The 14,854-nt window shown below is 50.0% G+C and overlaps 1 long non-coding RNA gene across 1 annotated transcript in view; it reads right to left on the minus strand.

The window, feature by feature from the left end:
* The window catches only part of LOC139176443 (uncharacterized), a 40,229-nt gene that overhangs the window by 11,740 nt on the left and 13,635 nt on the right, over positions 1–14,854 (minus strand). Inside the window, exon 2 of the long non-coding RNA XR_011560929.1 lies at positions 351–538. This is a non-coding gene — a long non-coding RNA (uncharacterized lncRNA). The remainder of the gene's footprint in view (positions 1–350; positions 539–14,854) is intronic.

The raw sequence follows: 14,854 nt of genomic DNA on the forward strand, positions 1-14,854 counted from the left end.
CATACAAGTCTTCAAGATTCACTATAACCTGGCTATACCAGGACTCAGGGAATGTGCCCAGAATGACCAGGGTGCTGGGAAACATGCACCCCCACATCCTGCCTGCTGCTCGTACCTCCTCCTCCACCAGAAGTAAACTCTTTCCCCTTCCTCCTTCTCCGAGTCCTACCCATTCTCAACCCACTCAAGATCTGCTTCCTTCACAAAGCCTTCCAGGATTATACACTGAACACACAGGTACTTAATTCCATTCCGTTTTTGTACATTGTCATTCAAAGAGTCCATAACAGGTCTCAGCTTCCTACCAAATTGTAAAGTCCTAGAAGACAGGGACTATGATTTATACTTACTTTGAAATTTCTCTGTGTATCTGGGCAAGAAACCTGGGGCTGCTCCACAAATGCTGGTTGAAGCCACCCTGGAGGCCTGGAAAGGCAGTTCCCGTATCCCTAACTTGAAATCATCCCCAGTGAGTCTTTTAATATATCTCTTCCGTTTTCATTCATCATCTGCTATGATATCGGCTTACAGTCTTGTGCTGAGAACAGATTAGATGCCGTTAGCCTGGGTTTATGATTCTCGGAGAAGAGGTAAATAATGATGCTACCAGGAATGTAAGGGGATTCCCACTAGAAGTCTCTAGTTCTAATCAACCTTTGAATTTACTGTTAATTAACATCTCACCCATGGAAAGTAAAAAATGTCATCTGTGAAGCCCCCTGAACTTGCAGATAGAAGAAGCAGGTCTTTGTTCCATCTCCACCATGTATCAGCCTTATGACGTTGGACAAATCACCTACACATTTTTTAAACCTCAGTTTTCCCGTCTTTAAAATGGGAATGATAATACCTCACAGGATTACAACTGCTCTCACAGGGCTATTGTAAGGATTAAAGAGGGTCATGAATGTGAACTTGATTGGTAATATGTGAAGTGTCATTTAAAACTCAGGGAGCACTTTTAACTTTATTACAAATGAAAGTTCTCGCCCCTCTGTTTCATTCTCAGCATTCACAATCCAGACACAAGCTCTCCACAGGGAAGTGAACTGTACTGATATTAAGGAGAGAGAGTGTCCTTCGTCTCCTATCTAGGAGATCTACTGCAACCACATTCTTAGACCCGTGTAGATGCTGGGATAGTCGTGTCTACCTCCCACAGGACTGCAGGTCCTCAGGCAGGCATGCTGCACGCCATGGGAGCTGCCCCACCATGCTCAGACTCCTGAAACACTAGCTCTTTCCAGGGAGAATTCCCTATTGCCAGCTGTCCTCTTCAGAGAGCTCTGCTTATATTTGTCAGCGAAGGTGGTTACAAAATGCAAACAACAAAAGCGGGCCCCAAACCTAAGATCCTAAAAGAGAAAGGGTGAAGGGGACTCTGGAAGGAGAGACAGTCACGTCTACACAACCGGCAAGAATCCAACCAGTTATCAGACTTCATGAGTGCTCAGTTTAGTTCAGTTTAGTTGCTCAGTCGTGTCCGCCTCTTTGCGACCCCATGGACTGCAGCATGCCAGGCCTCCCTGTCCATCACCAACTCCTGGAGTTTACTCAAAAACTCATGTCCACTGAGTGGGTGATGCCATCTAATCATCTCCTCCTCTGTCATCCCCTTCTCCTCCTGTCCTCAATCTTTCCCAGCATCATGGTCTTTTCAAATGAGTCAGCTCTTCGCATCAGGTGGCCAAAGTATTGGAGTTTCAGCTTCAACATCAGTCCTTCCAATGAACACCTTAGGATGGACTGGTTGGATCTCCTTGCAGTCCAAGGGACTCTCAATAGTCTTCTCTCCAACACCACAGTTCAAAAGCATCAATTCTTCGGTGCACAGCTTTCTTCACAGTCCAACTCTCACATCCATACATGACTACTGAAAAAATCATAGCCTTGACTAGACAGACCTTTGTTGGCAAAGTAATGTCTCTGCTTTTGAATATGCTATCTAGGTTGGTCATAACTTTCCTTCCAAGGAGTAAATGTCTTTTAATTTCATGGCTGCTGTCACCATCTGCAGTGATTTGGGAGCCCCCCAAAAATAAAGTCAGCCACTGTTTCCCCATCTATTTGCCATGAAGTGATGGGACCAGATGCAATGATCTTAGTCTTCTGAATGTTGAGCTTTAAGCCAGCTTTTTCACTCTCCTCCTTCACCTTCATCAAGAGGCTCTTTAGTTCTTCCTCACTTTCTGCCATAAGGGTGGTATCATCTGCATATCTGAGGTTATTGATATTTCTCCCGGCAATCTTGATTCCAGCTTGTGCTTCCTCCAGCCCAGCATTTCTCATGATGTACTCTGCATATAAGTTACATAAGCAGAGTGACAATATACAGCCTTGACGTACTCCTTTTCCTATTTGGAACCAGTCTGTTGTTCCATGTCCAGTTCTAACTGTTGCTTCCTGACCTGCATATAGGTTTCTCAAGAAGCAGGTCAGGTGGTCTGGTATTCCATCTCTTGAAGAATTTTCCATGGTTTGTTGTGATCCACACAGTCAAAGGCTTTGGCATAGTCAATAAAGCAGAAATAGATGTTTTTCTGGAAATCTCTTGCTTTTTCCATGATCCAGTGAATGTTGGCAACTTGATCTCTGGTTCCTCTGCCTTTTCTAAAATGAGCATGGACATCTGGAAGTTAATGGTTCACGTATTGCTGAAGCCTGGCTTGGAGAATTTTGAGCATTACTTTACTAGCATGTGAGATGACTGCAATTGTGCGGTAGTTTGAGCATTCTTTGGCATTGCCTTTCTTTGGGACTGGAATGAAAACTGACCTTTTCTAGTCCTGTGGCCACTGCTGAGTTTTCCAAATTTGCTGGCATATTGAGTGCAGCACTTTCACAGCATCATCTTTCAGGATTTCAAATAGCTCAACTGGAATTCCATCACCTCCACTAGCTTTGTTCTTAGTGACGCTTTCTAAGGCCCACTTGACTTCACTTTCCAGGATGTCTGGCTCTACGTGAGTGATCACACCATCGTGATTATCTGGGTCGTGAAGATCTTTTTTGTACAGTTCTTCTGTGTATTGTTGTCACCTCTTCTTAATATCTTCTGCTTCTGTTAGGTCCCTACCATTTCTGTCCTTTATTGAGCCCATCTCTGCATGAAATGTTCCCTTGATATCTCTAATTTTCTTGAAGAGATCTCTAGTCTTTCCCATTCTAATATTTTCCTCTATTTCTTTTTGCACTGATCACTGAGGAAGGCTTTCTTATCTCTCTTTGCTATTCTTTGGAACTCTGCATTCAAATGGGTATATCTTTCCTTTTCTCCTGTCCTTTTCGCTTCTCTTCTTTTCACAGCTATTTGTAAGGCCTCCTCAGACAGCCATTTTGCTTTTTTGCACTTCTTTTTCTTGGGGATGGTCTTGCTCCCTGTCTCCTGTACAATGTCACAAACCTCCGTCCATAGTTCATCAGATCTATCAAATTTAGTCTATCAGATCTAGTCCCTTAAATCTATTTCTCACTTCCACTGTATAATCATAAAGGATTTGATTTTGGTCATACCTGAATGATCTAGTGGTTTTCCCCACTGTCTTCTTTCTTCATTTTAAGTCTGAATTTTGCAATAAGGAGTTCATGATCTGAGCCACAGTCAGCTCCCAGTCTTGTTTTTGCTGACTGTATAGAGGTTCTCCATCTTTGGCTGCAAAAAATATAATCAATCTGATTTTGGTGTTGGCCATCTGGTGATGTCCATGTGTAGAGTCTTCTCTTGTGTTGTTGGAACAGGGTGTTTGCTATGACCAGTGCGTTTTCTTGGCAAAGCTCTATTAGCCTTTGCCCTGCCTCATTCTGTATACCAAGGCCAAATTTGCCTGTTACTCCAGGTGTTTCTTGACTTCCTACTTTTACATTCCAGTCCCCTATAATGAAAAGGACATCTTTTTTGGGTGTTAGTTCTATGCTAAGTCACTTGAGTTGTGTCCAACTCTGCGACTCTGTGGACCGTAGCCTGGCAGGCTCCTCTGACCATGGGATTCTCCAGGCAAGAATACTGAAGTGGGTTGCCGTGCCATCCTCCAGAGGATCTTCCCAACCCAGGGATCAAACCCGTGTCTCTTACGTTTCCTGCATTAGCAGGCAGGTTCTTTACCATTGGTGCCACCTGGGAAGCCCGGAAATCAGAGCCCTTGATTCAAAGCCTGTCTCTGCTACAAACGGGCTGCGTGACCTGGAGAAACTCACCCAACCTCTCTGAGTCTCTAAAATTACATCCTGTAAAATGAGTATATTAACGTCTATCTTTTGGTGTTATTTAAGGATTAAGTTTATATGAACTTTACCAAAGGGAGAGTCCCATGTGACTATGAGCCAACCATAAATTTATCTGCCTAAAGGAATTGTTCATAATAGCCCAGATGAATTGTACATCTCTAGACCTCCATGGGGTTGTCCATTAAGAGACTTTAAAAGCGATTCCAAGAATCACCTCAAGGTGTGAGAAGGCATCTCCCGCAGGTGAGGGGTGTGCCATACGAACAGCAGTTGGTTTCCACAGGTACCCGAAGGCCACCCCCCCACCCCGCCACCTTGGTTCCCTACGCACCCCTGTCCCTGAGACGGCCCGGTGGCATCCCCCAACGCCTAGATGCACTCCAGGCTTTATGGTTCCCAAGGCCCTTCTACTCATTTATTCTCCCAGTAAACCTGTTAGGTTAGCAGAACAGGTAAACCTTCCTTCACCCACACATGCTTTTTATGGATGACTTGCCTGAGGCCTGGTCAAGGCTATGGTGTTTCCAGTGCTCATGTATGGATGTGAGAGTTGGACTGTGAAGAAAGCTGAGCGCCGAAGAATTGATGCTTTTGAACTGTGGTGTTGGAGAAGACTCTTGAGAGTCCCTTGAACTGCAAGGAGATCCAACCAGTCCATTCCAAAGGAGATCAGCCCTGGGTGTTCATTGGAAGGACTGATGCTGAAGCTGAAACTCCAGTACTTTGGCCACCTCATGCGAAGAGTTGACTCATTGGAAAAGACCCTGATGCTGGGAGGGATTGGGGGCAGGAGGAGAAGGGGACGACAGAGGATGAGATGGCTGGATAGCATCACCAACTTGATGCACATGAGTTTGAGTGAACTCCGGGAATTGGTGATGGACAGGGAGGCCTGGTGTGCTGTGATTCATGGGGTCGCAAAGAGTCGGACATGACTGAGCGACTGAATTGAACTGAACTGAACTGAACTGCCTGAGGCCACAAAGCTCAGAAAAACTGTTCCTCTGTAGCCTGGAACTACCAGCCTGAAGGGTCAGCTGGGATTTGAACCCAGATTTCTAACATCCTTGCTGCCCACAGCCTGGGCCATGAGCCCAAGCTTAACAAAAGCCCTCTGGGCTGCAGCCTTGTGAGTACACAGACCCTCCTCCCCGACATTGACACAAAACTCCTTGGCAACCCCGGCTAGACCTGGGCACCTGTTTCAACCCACGGGTTTTTATGTTCTTACATTTGTTTCCAAGGGGATCAGTAGGCACTTGCGCTCCCCTCTTTGGTCCCCTCACCCCATGAAATTGGGAGTGCCCTGTTGGCCTCACGCCATGATGAATGGGCTTCCTCGGGCAAGTGGGCAGTGACTGAAGCCTTGCCAGCCTGTGGGCCCTCGTATGCAACAGCACACTCAGATCCGATTAGCCCAAGTGTCACAGTGCTTGGCAACGGTTCCGGGAGGCAGCAAGGGCCTTTGTTTATGCCACCGTCATGTCATCGGGCTACAGTTCATTTGGCTGCCAGCCTGCTTGGCTTTTTGCATCATCCCCACTCCCTCCTCCCTCAGCTAGTGGTTAGTCCATCCTCCCAGATTTTTCAGGGAAGATTCGGGGTGTGTGGGTCAAGTTGCTGTGTCTTTTCCTAAATCAGCCTGGCACTGTCTCGACAATGGACAGATGCTGCGTGGTTTAGGTGGGCGGCTCCTGGGGAACCTCTCCTGTTGGTCGGTGCAGAGGAGAAGGACCATGTGTGGCAGAATTTGGCCTGGCACCCAGGCACTTGGGTCTGTCCCAGAAAGTGTTGTATTTGGGGTCGGGGGGAGGTTTCAGCAGTTGTTGCTTCAACCCATTTTAATGAAACACATATTACATGTCTGCACTGTTCTCAGTTCAATTCAGTCACTCAGTCATGCCCGACTCTTTGCGACCCTATGGACTGCAGCACGCCAGGCTTCCCTGTCCATCACCAACTCCCAGAGCTTGCTCAAACTCATGTCCATTGAGTTGGTGATGCCATCCAACCATCTCATCCTCTGTCATCTCCCCCTCCTCCTGCCTTCAATCTTTCCCAGCATCAGGGTCTTTTCCAATGAGTCAGTTCTTCGCATCAGGTAGATAAAGTACTGGAGTTTGAGCTTCAGCATCAGTCCTTCCAATGAATATTCAGGACTGATTTCCTTTAGGATTGACTGGTTTGATTTCCTTGCAGTCCAAGGGACTCTCAAGAGTCTTCTCCATCAATGCTAGCACTGTTCTAGACCCTGGGAATAAAGCAGTGAACAATACAGATGAAAGTCCCTGCCTTACGGGGCCAACATTCTGGGGTGGGAAGGGGAGTGAACAGCAGAGCCAGGCAAACAAACCTTAAAATATCTGTTAAAGGATGCTAGAAGAAAATTAAAACAGGCAAGAAGAACCTGGCCACAGGGGATGCTCTTCTCAGCTCCCATATGTGTTCAGCACGCAGTGGGTCCCTTACTGATCCGCCCAGCTCTGCTGGGCTGTGTCTGACTCCCACACCCCGTAGCTGCAGTCGATGGGGGCTGCTAGGATGGAAGAACCTCCTAGAATGGCCTCCTGCTGGCAGGAGTATCCCCCAGGAGCCTGACTCCACCCAGTGCTGCCCTCTCCAACCACCCCAGCCAGGATGTCTTCTTCTCCTGGATTTTTTTTTTCCTTCCCTCCCCCAAATGTAACCTGGTGAGCAGAGCAAGCTTCGACTTGGTAACACAGATACTGGCTATCTGAACTCAGCCATTCAGACATGCATAATCTAGAGGAGATATAGTGTAGGGACTAGTGGAGAGACTGTTGATAACAAACAGATCACAGCCATCTAGAGAGCTGGAGGTCCAGCCTATGCAGGGCCAGGGCAGAGCTTTCTGTAAGGGGCAGTCTTGTGTGTTATAGCATGGCCAGCAGCATCCCAGGCCTCAAAAATAGCTACAGAAAAGGAAAGAAATGTTCCCTCTCACCAATCACCCTTCACCTGAGAACCACTAGCTTAACTCAACATCACTCAACTTAGTGGACCTAGAAGCACCTTTTATCTGGGGAGGACTCTGAACACAGCACAAAATTGGGTTATTCCGAACACTCCGGAAAGCGGTGCATCCAGCTGAAGCCCACGTTCCCTACCACAGGGTCAGGGTCTTGGGATCTGGGCCCGGTATGGCCCTCCAGCCATACCCCACACCACCGCGGTCTCTACAGTTTGCACCAGCCTATATCCACTCTGCATTGAATATCTGGGCCTTTGCTTGGGCTACTCCAACTGTCTGGAACGCCCTCCCCATTGTCCTCGCTGTTGCTGAGTCTAAGCTCGCTCTGCTTGCGACAAGACAAGTCAGTGAATCCGAGGTGCTGGGATCAGGAAGGGACTGTATTCAGGAGCTGGCAGATGGAGAAGATGGCAGACTAGTGCCTCAAAATAACTACCTTGTCAGGGCCTGGTTGCCAGGTTCTTGCATGGATCCGAGATGGGGCTGGGTACAGGGGAAGGTGAGGAAATCAAGTACAAAAACTATTCAGTCCTTGCAAGAGTCGCTTAGAAGGCCAAGCCTCAGGCAGGGGGATGTATCAGCTTCCCCTCCTTACAGTTCTTCACATGTGGGAGGCTCAGGTTATCTCCCTGAGGCGGGCTGTTAGGTATGTTTATAAAAACAAAAAAGGGTGAAGGGCACAGAAACAGATCCAGTGTAAATTGAAAAGGAACCCTTCCCGGTTTCAGCGCCTGGCTCACTGAGTCCTTCAAGGTGCACTTGGAGGGGCTTCCCTGGTGGCTCAGATGGTAAAGACTGCACTTGGGGGTCACCCCCTGCAGGAAGCCTTCCCTGATATCCAGACAGGACTGAGGACCCATTTTGATCACGAGCTCCCTTTGCACCTGACACTTGGGCCTTCCCTCCTCTGAGAGCAGAGACGGGACCTGAAGCCCTCTAGCCCAACCAGTCCTATAGTGTCGGTAGTTTGGGGTTATGGGCCCACTTCTCCCACTTGACATTCAAGGCAGAGACTCTGTGTTTTCATCTCCAGAAGCTAGCAAAGTGTCTGATAGAGAGTCGATGCTCCATAGATGGCAAAGCGAATGGACAAGTGAACAGAGCACAGAGATGCATGAGATTCAGAGCGAGCACAAGAGAACACCGGCTTGGAGGAGGGACAGAATCAAGGGGGAATCGTGTTTCTACAACAGAGGAGGGAATGATTAAGCGGCCTGCCCTTCATTCCTCTTCCCTTCAGGCTAAATACTCCAACTGCCTTAACCTTTCATCCCACATCCATCTCATTTCCCAGCCCTCTAATCATCTTTGTCCTTCACATTCCTCGGGGCCTTCCCCGTGATTTCCAGGGGCCGCTTTTGCGTTTGATGTGCTATGTTCAGAGCGGCAGGAACGCGAGCCTGGGAGTATCACTTCCACTTAATTAGCGCGGGATTCCACAATTCCCAAACCTCACCACCGCTGGGCCTGTTGGCTGCGGGAGAAGCCCTGCCTCCGGGCACCAGCAAATGGTTTTCACAGGGAAGTGAGGAGAGAGAATTGAACTGGTGATTATGCTAACGATTTCCTTTTCTGTGTCAGGACTGCTCCACGGGGAGGCCGGGCTTCTAGGACAGGAGGGTGGGCCACGCCAGGTGCAGGATGCAGAGGAGTGGGTACCAGGCCTGGAGAGGCTCGGTGCTCTGGGCTGGGATGTGGACAGTTCACGCTAGAGGAGGCACCCGAGGGACGTGGTGCCTTGGCGGGGTAACTGCCTTCAGCTGTGACAGACAGGGGCAAAGCGGGGTCCAGGGCCTTCTCAGACTAAAGCCTCTTGGATCCACCACCGTCCTGGGGAGCTACGATGGACAGATGGAGGGATAGGCCCAGTGTCACCGGGAGCGGCTAGCAGAGAGATTGCAAACCCAGATCTTGTAACTCCCATTCCGGAGGGCTTCCGGGACCCCACAGCCCCTTCTTCTGGGTCAGAGACAGAGGAGGCAGTGCTGGGGACAGGAGTCCTTTAGCAGCCTGATGTCTCATGACACAGGCCCAGTGCGTGGCCAGGCATCCCTCGACTCCCAGACCGCCACCCCCCAGCCAGGCTGTCGACACCTCCCGTTGACAGCGGCCTCGGCCGGTTTGAAGCTGTGCTTTCTGGAGTCCCCCTCATGCTCCTTCCATCCAGCCTGCCTCAGCTCTCCACGCTGCCGCTGCCCAGGGAGCCCTGTGAACCCCGTCAGCCTTCAGTGGCCCAGCAAGTCCCTGCCACGCTGGCTCCTGTTTATCCCGGGGCTGGCTGGTTTTCATCCATCAGATCATCATCAATCAGTCCATCACTGGTCAGCTGTCAAAGGCCTGTCGAGGGCCGGGCACTGTTCCGGGTGACGGAGATGCGGAGGTGAAGGAGGCAGGGCTCCGCTCTCAGAGGGCTCGCTCCCATCCTCATGGGAAGGCCTGGTCAGTTTACTGCAGAAAGAGGCAGAGGACCTGTGGGCTCCATGACTGCCTTGTTGTTTAATCAAGTCCAGCTCCACCGCAGACACTCCACCGCAGTCCAGCTTCAAGGGGGCAGTCCTGAGGAGGCTGCCTAGCCAATGCCCCCTCTGATGCCCCCCGGGAAGCATGAAAACAGCAGGAGTTGTCCCTCATTCACACTCACATATCCATCCACACACATATCCATCCACACTCCATCCAACCACACATATACACACTCACACATCCATCCACACACACACATCCATACACACTCATGCACACACATCCACATATATACTCACACATCCATACACATCCACACACACATCCACACATACTCATGCACACACATCCACACACACATCCATACACACCCATGCACACACATCCACACACATATCCATACACACTCATGCACACACATCCACACACACTCATGCACACACATCCACACACTCACATCCACACGTACACATCCTTAGATACACATACACACACACACATACATCCATACACACACATACACACACACATTCACATACACACACATCCATACACACACAGATCCATACACACACACATTCAAGGATGCTTAGTAAGAGGCCTGGGGGTCCCTGAAGGAATACAAGGCCCACCATTTCTGCCCCTGGTGGCGGGTGGAGGTCATTGAGCCTGATGTGGTTTCCAAAATGGACTGCTCTGGCCGAACTCGGTGCCACACTGATGGGAGGCCCCGGGTGGAGAGATGAGCACACAGCAGGACACCCAGGTGCAGGCTGTGGAGTAGGGACTGCACCGGGCCTGGCTCACAGGAGCGGGTGCGGGTCAAAGATACACCCTCAGCGCGGAGGGCACACGGCAAGGGCTCGTAAACGGCAGCTCCGTTGCCCCCTGCCGCCTCCGCAGGAAGTCTTCCTTCTGCCCTCTCGCGCACACCTCCTTGGCGACTGTCCAGAGCCCCAAGAGTGAGCTGCCTGGGAAGAATGCAGTGACAGAAATACTCGGCCGCGTCCGAGCGTCCCTGCTGGCAGCTGCTCTCGGGTCCTGGGCCGCCCTGCCCTCCCCCATGAGCTGCTGTGCCCTGTGTTGCCCGCTCTGCCGCGCCCCTAGTGGTGGGCTTGGGGAAGTCACCTGCACTCGCCCAGCCTCAGTTTCCAACCTCTGTTCACTGCGGATAAGAAGACCTCCCTCGAATACCAGTTGCGAGTATTAAGGGAGGAGTGGCCACCTTTCTTCATTCTAAAGAAAGAATGAGGGACTTCCCTGGTGGTCCAGAGGCTAAGACTCTGCACTCCCAACACAGGGGGCCCCAGGCTCGATCCCTGGTCAGGGAACAAGATCCCTCATGCTGCGACTAAAGAGTCCGCAGGTCACAGTGAAGATGGAACATCCCGTGAGCGGCAACTAAAGCCGGCACAGTCAGATAAATAAATATAAATACGGGGTGGGGGGTAGAAATTTAAAAAGAAAAAAATGAGAGAACGGAGTGCCAAAGGAGAGAACGGCAGTAAGACAGACAGAGGTGTGGGCTGAGGAAGGCACGTGGCACCTGGCCGGGGTCAGCACAGAACCCTAATCTCTGCAGCCCTTACTGCCTGCTGGCTGTTCTTAAAGCTCTGAACCCAACATGCCTCACCATACCTTCACAAAAGCCTCTTGAGTCAAGTAGTATCCCATTTCACAGATGAGGAAAAGAGAGACCAGAGAGATTAAGGAAGCTGCCTGAGGTCATTGCCCAGCTTGGAACAGACAGAGGTGAGATTCACGCCCCCTCCACTGTGATCCTTCACCTGCAGGGCCTCCCCAGTGCTGCCTGAGGGCCGAGTCACTCCAGCCCTCATCTGTGAAGTGGGTGTGAGCATTCCAGCTCTAAATGGAATGTGTGACATTGACTGGAGGGTCCTCGCCCCTCTCCAGCCCTGAGAGGGAAACACTTTATAAACAGGGGATTACCTATTGGCCCCACTGCCCTGAGCCAGATCTCCGGTCCTGCCAAATTGTTGGAATGGTTCAGTGACAAGTGTGTTCTTAGGAAGAAATTTATGGTGCCTTATTCAGAGTGAGTCACTGAATCCCTGTGGTGAGAGGCACGGGGGAAGGGCCGTCTGCAGACACAGGCTAACTCACCCTGGTCTCAGCTGCCCTGGGCTTGGCGGCCTCCCCAGGCCCCAGCCAGAGGCTGAGTGCTGTCCCGTGAGCTTGTGAGCAGGGGGCAGAGGGAGACAGCCTTCAGCTGGGCAAAGTCGATGCCCCGTGGTGAATCTGTACACGACCCAAAGGGCTCCAGAATTCACTTTCTGCTTGCCACCGAATTTCCTAGGGTATTGTCAAGTCAGGCTCCGGGTCACTCCCTGAGTTCTTTCCAAGGGTCTTGCATAACCCTCCTAGAACTGGATCAGCCAGGGAATATTTCACAGTTTGGGTGAATCCTCTTCTCTGCCTTTGAATTCTAAGAGAGGAGGGTGATTAAAAAATTAAACTTGAGAGCAAGATTTAGCTTAGTGATTGCAGTTCAGTTGGGATTTTTTTTTTTTTTCTTTTAAAGACTACACACAGCCATGTTCATGAGGAAAGTCCCACCCTTAAACGTCAATGTTTTTGGTCGTACATGTGACTGTTAGAAGGACCAGCATGAGAAAACGTCTGTCGAGGAAGAGCTGGTGATCTCCTTAGGCAGATGTCACTGGAGGTCACCAGACAAGGCTGACCTTCCCCTGTCTGCTCCTGGGTGCAGCGTGAGAACTTCTTCGATGCACCCAAACCCACAGGTTAGGATAGAGCACACACGCGGGGCCCAGGATCCATGGTCTGTAGACCCAGCATGGACCTGGTGAAAACCAGCTCACTTCATGGGTGGCCACTAGAGTAGTCATCCACATTTTGCAAACAGCTAAAGGCCAGAATGCAAAAGCAGACCACTGGGCAGCAAAAAGTGGAGTCCATAGGGTTGTTCATCATGAAGCTCACCCCCTCTGCAGAAGGAGAGCCCAGCAGGCCTTTTCAGGTACTGTTGACTCCTACTTTAATCATAATGCTAACATAGTAAACATCTTTCTCTCTCAGTCCAAACCTCACGAGGAGGAGATAAACTGGAAAGACAGAAGAGCCTCTACAGTGAGATGTTCAGTATTTTGAGGGTGAGTGACCTCTCTGAGGATCTAACCTGTGAACGCTCACCCCAGAAAGAGGCTTTCACACCCCATGCATTCTGTACCAGCCCCTGAGGCTCAATCACAACACCCAGATTAAGAACCCCTGCCAGAGAGACTGGGCAGATCTGTGAACTGACCGCTTGGACCCTGGAGAGCAGACGCAGTGACTTTAACCTGCTGCCAGCAGGTTAAACCCGATGGAACAAACACCCCCGTCCCTGACAGGTGGGGATGGTCCTCCCAGTGGCTGTGTCAGAGCCCAGGTATGCTTGACATGCCCACCTAGGCAGGCAGGGACACACATAAACACTGGCTGAGCACGATGACCGCTATCAAAGGGTTTAGAAATCATGTGTCAGGCGCTCTTCTGGTGCTTTAATACATTGAATCCTCGCAAAAGCCCTGGAAGGTGTTTCTCTAAGAAACACCTTAAACTTAAACTTAACTCAAACTTAAATTTAGACTTAAACTCTTTTCTCAAATTCCATCTCCAGTGGTTAAATAACTAGAAAGGTAATATCTTCCCAGAAAAAAACTCACTCACTGGTACTACTGAACACTTGCTTTGTGTCAAACATTGTGCTAAGAATGGGTTTCCCATGTATTCATTTATTTTACACAAACCACACTTTACAGATGAGGGAATTCAGGTTCAGAAAGACTAAGTGATGTGCCCGAGGTAACAGGGCTGTAAGCAGTGGAACTGGGATCTGATCCAAGTTTCTCCATTGCTAAACCCTTTGAAACTTCACGGCAAATAGATGGGGAAACAGTGTCAGACTTTATTTTTCTGGGCTCCAAAATCACTGCAGATGGTGACTGCAGCCATGAAATTAAAAGACGCTTACTCCTTGGAAGGAAAGTTATGACCAACCTAGACAGCATATTCAAAAGCAGAGACATTACTTTGCCGACAAAGGTCCGTCTAGTCAAGGCTATGGTTTTTCCAGTGGTCATGTATGGATGTGAGAGTTGGACTGTGAAGAAAGCTGAGCACCGAAGAATTGATGCTTTTGAACTGTGGTGTTGGAGAAGACTCTTGAGAGTCCCTTGGACTGCAAGGAGATCCAACCAGTCCATCCTAAAGGAGATCAGTCTTGGGTGTTCATTGGAAGGACTGATGCTTAAGCTGAAACTCCAATACTTGGACCACCTGATGCAAAGAACTGGCTCACTGGAAAAGACCCTGATGCTGGGAAAGATTGAGGGCAGGAGGAGAAGGGGACGACAGAGGATGAGATGGTTGGATGGCATCACCAACTCAATGAACGTGGGTTTGGGTGGACTCCAGGAGTTGGTGATGGACAGGGAGGCCTGGCATGGTGTGGTTCATGGGTTCGCAAAGAGTTGGACACGACTGAGCGACTGAACTGAACTGAAAACCCTTTGATAGCAGTTATTGTGCTCTATGGGGCTCCCAGGAGGACCCCATGACCAAAGGGCAGTGGCCAAGAGGAGTTACCCCACGTCCGAGGTCAGGGGCAGCGGCCGAGAGTGCCAGACTGTGACGGCACAGGAACGGCTGAGAGGAGATACCCCAGGTCCTCCCGGCTTCTGCCCATGACCCCGAACATGAGGTAGCTCCTCTCCGCCGGCTTAGCGTACCCGTCACAGCTGCCTGCGCTTTAGTGCTCCCGTTGCAGCCGCCGTGAAGAGATACCCCACGCCCAAGGTAAGAGAAATCCAAGTAAGATGGTAGGTGTTGCAAGAGGGCATCAGAGGGCAGACACACTGAAACCATACTCACAGAAAACTAGTCAATCTAATCACACTAGGACCACAGCCTTGACTAACTCAATGAAACTAAGCCATGCCCGTGGGGCAACCCAAGGTGGGCGGGTCATGGTGGAGAGGTCTGACAGAATGTGGTCCACTGGAGAAGGGAATGGCAAACCACTTCAGTATTCTTGCCTTGAGAACCCCATGAACAGTATGAAAAGGCAAAATGATAAGATACTGAAAGAGAAACTCCCCAGGTCAATGGGTGCCCAATATGCTATTGGAGATCAGTGGAGAAATAACTCCA

The sequence above is a fragment of the Bos indicus genome, chromosome 16 (assembly GCF_029378745.1).
Source record: "Bos indicus isolate NIAB-ARS_2022 breed Sahiwal x Tharparkar chromosome 16, NIAB-ARS_B.indTharparkar_mat_pri_1.0, whole genome shotgun sequence".
Lineage (NCBI taxonomy): Eukaryota > Metazoa > Chordata > Mammalia > Artiodactyla > Bovidae > Bos > Bos indicus.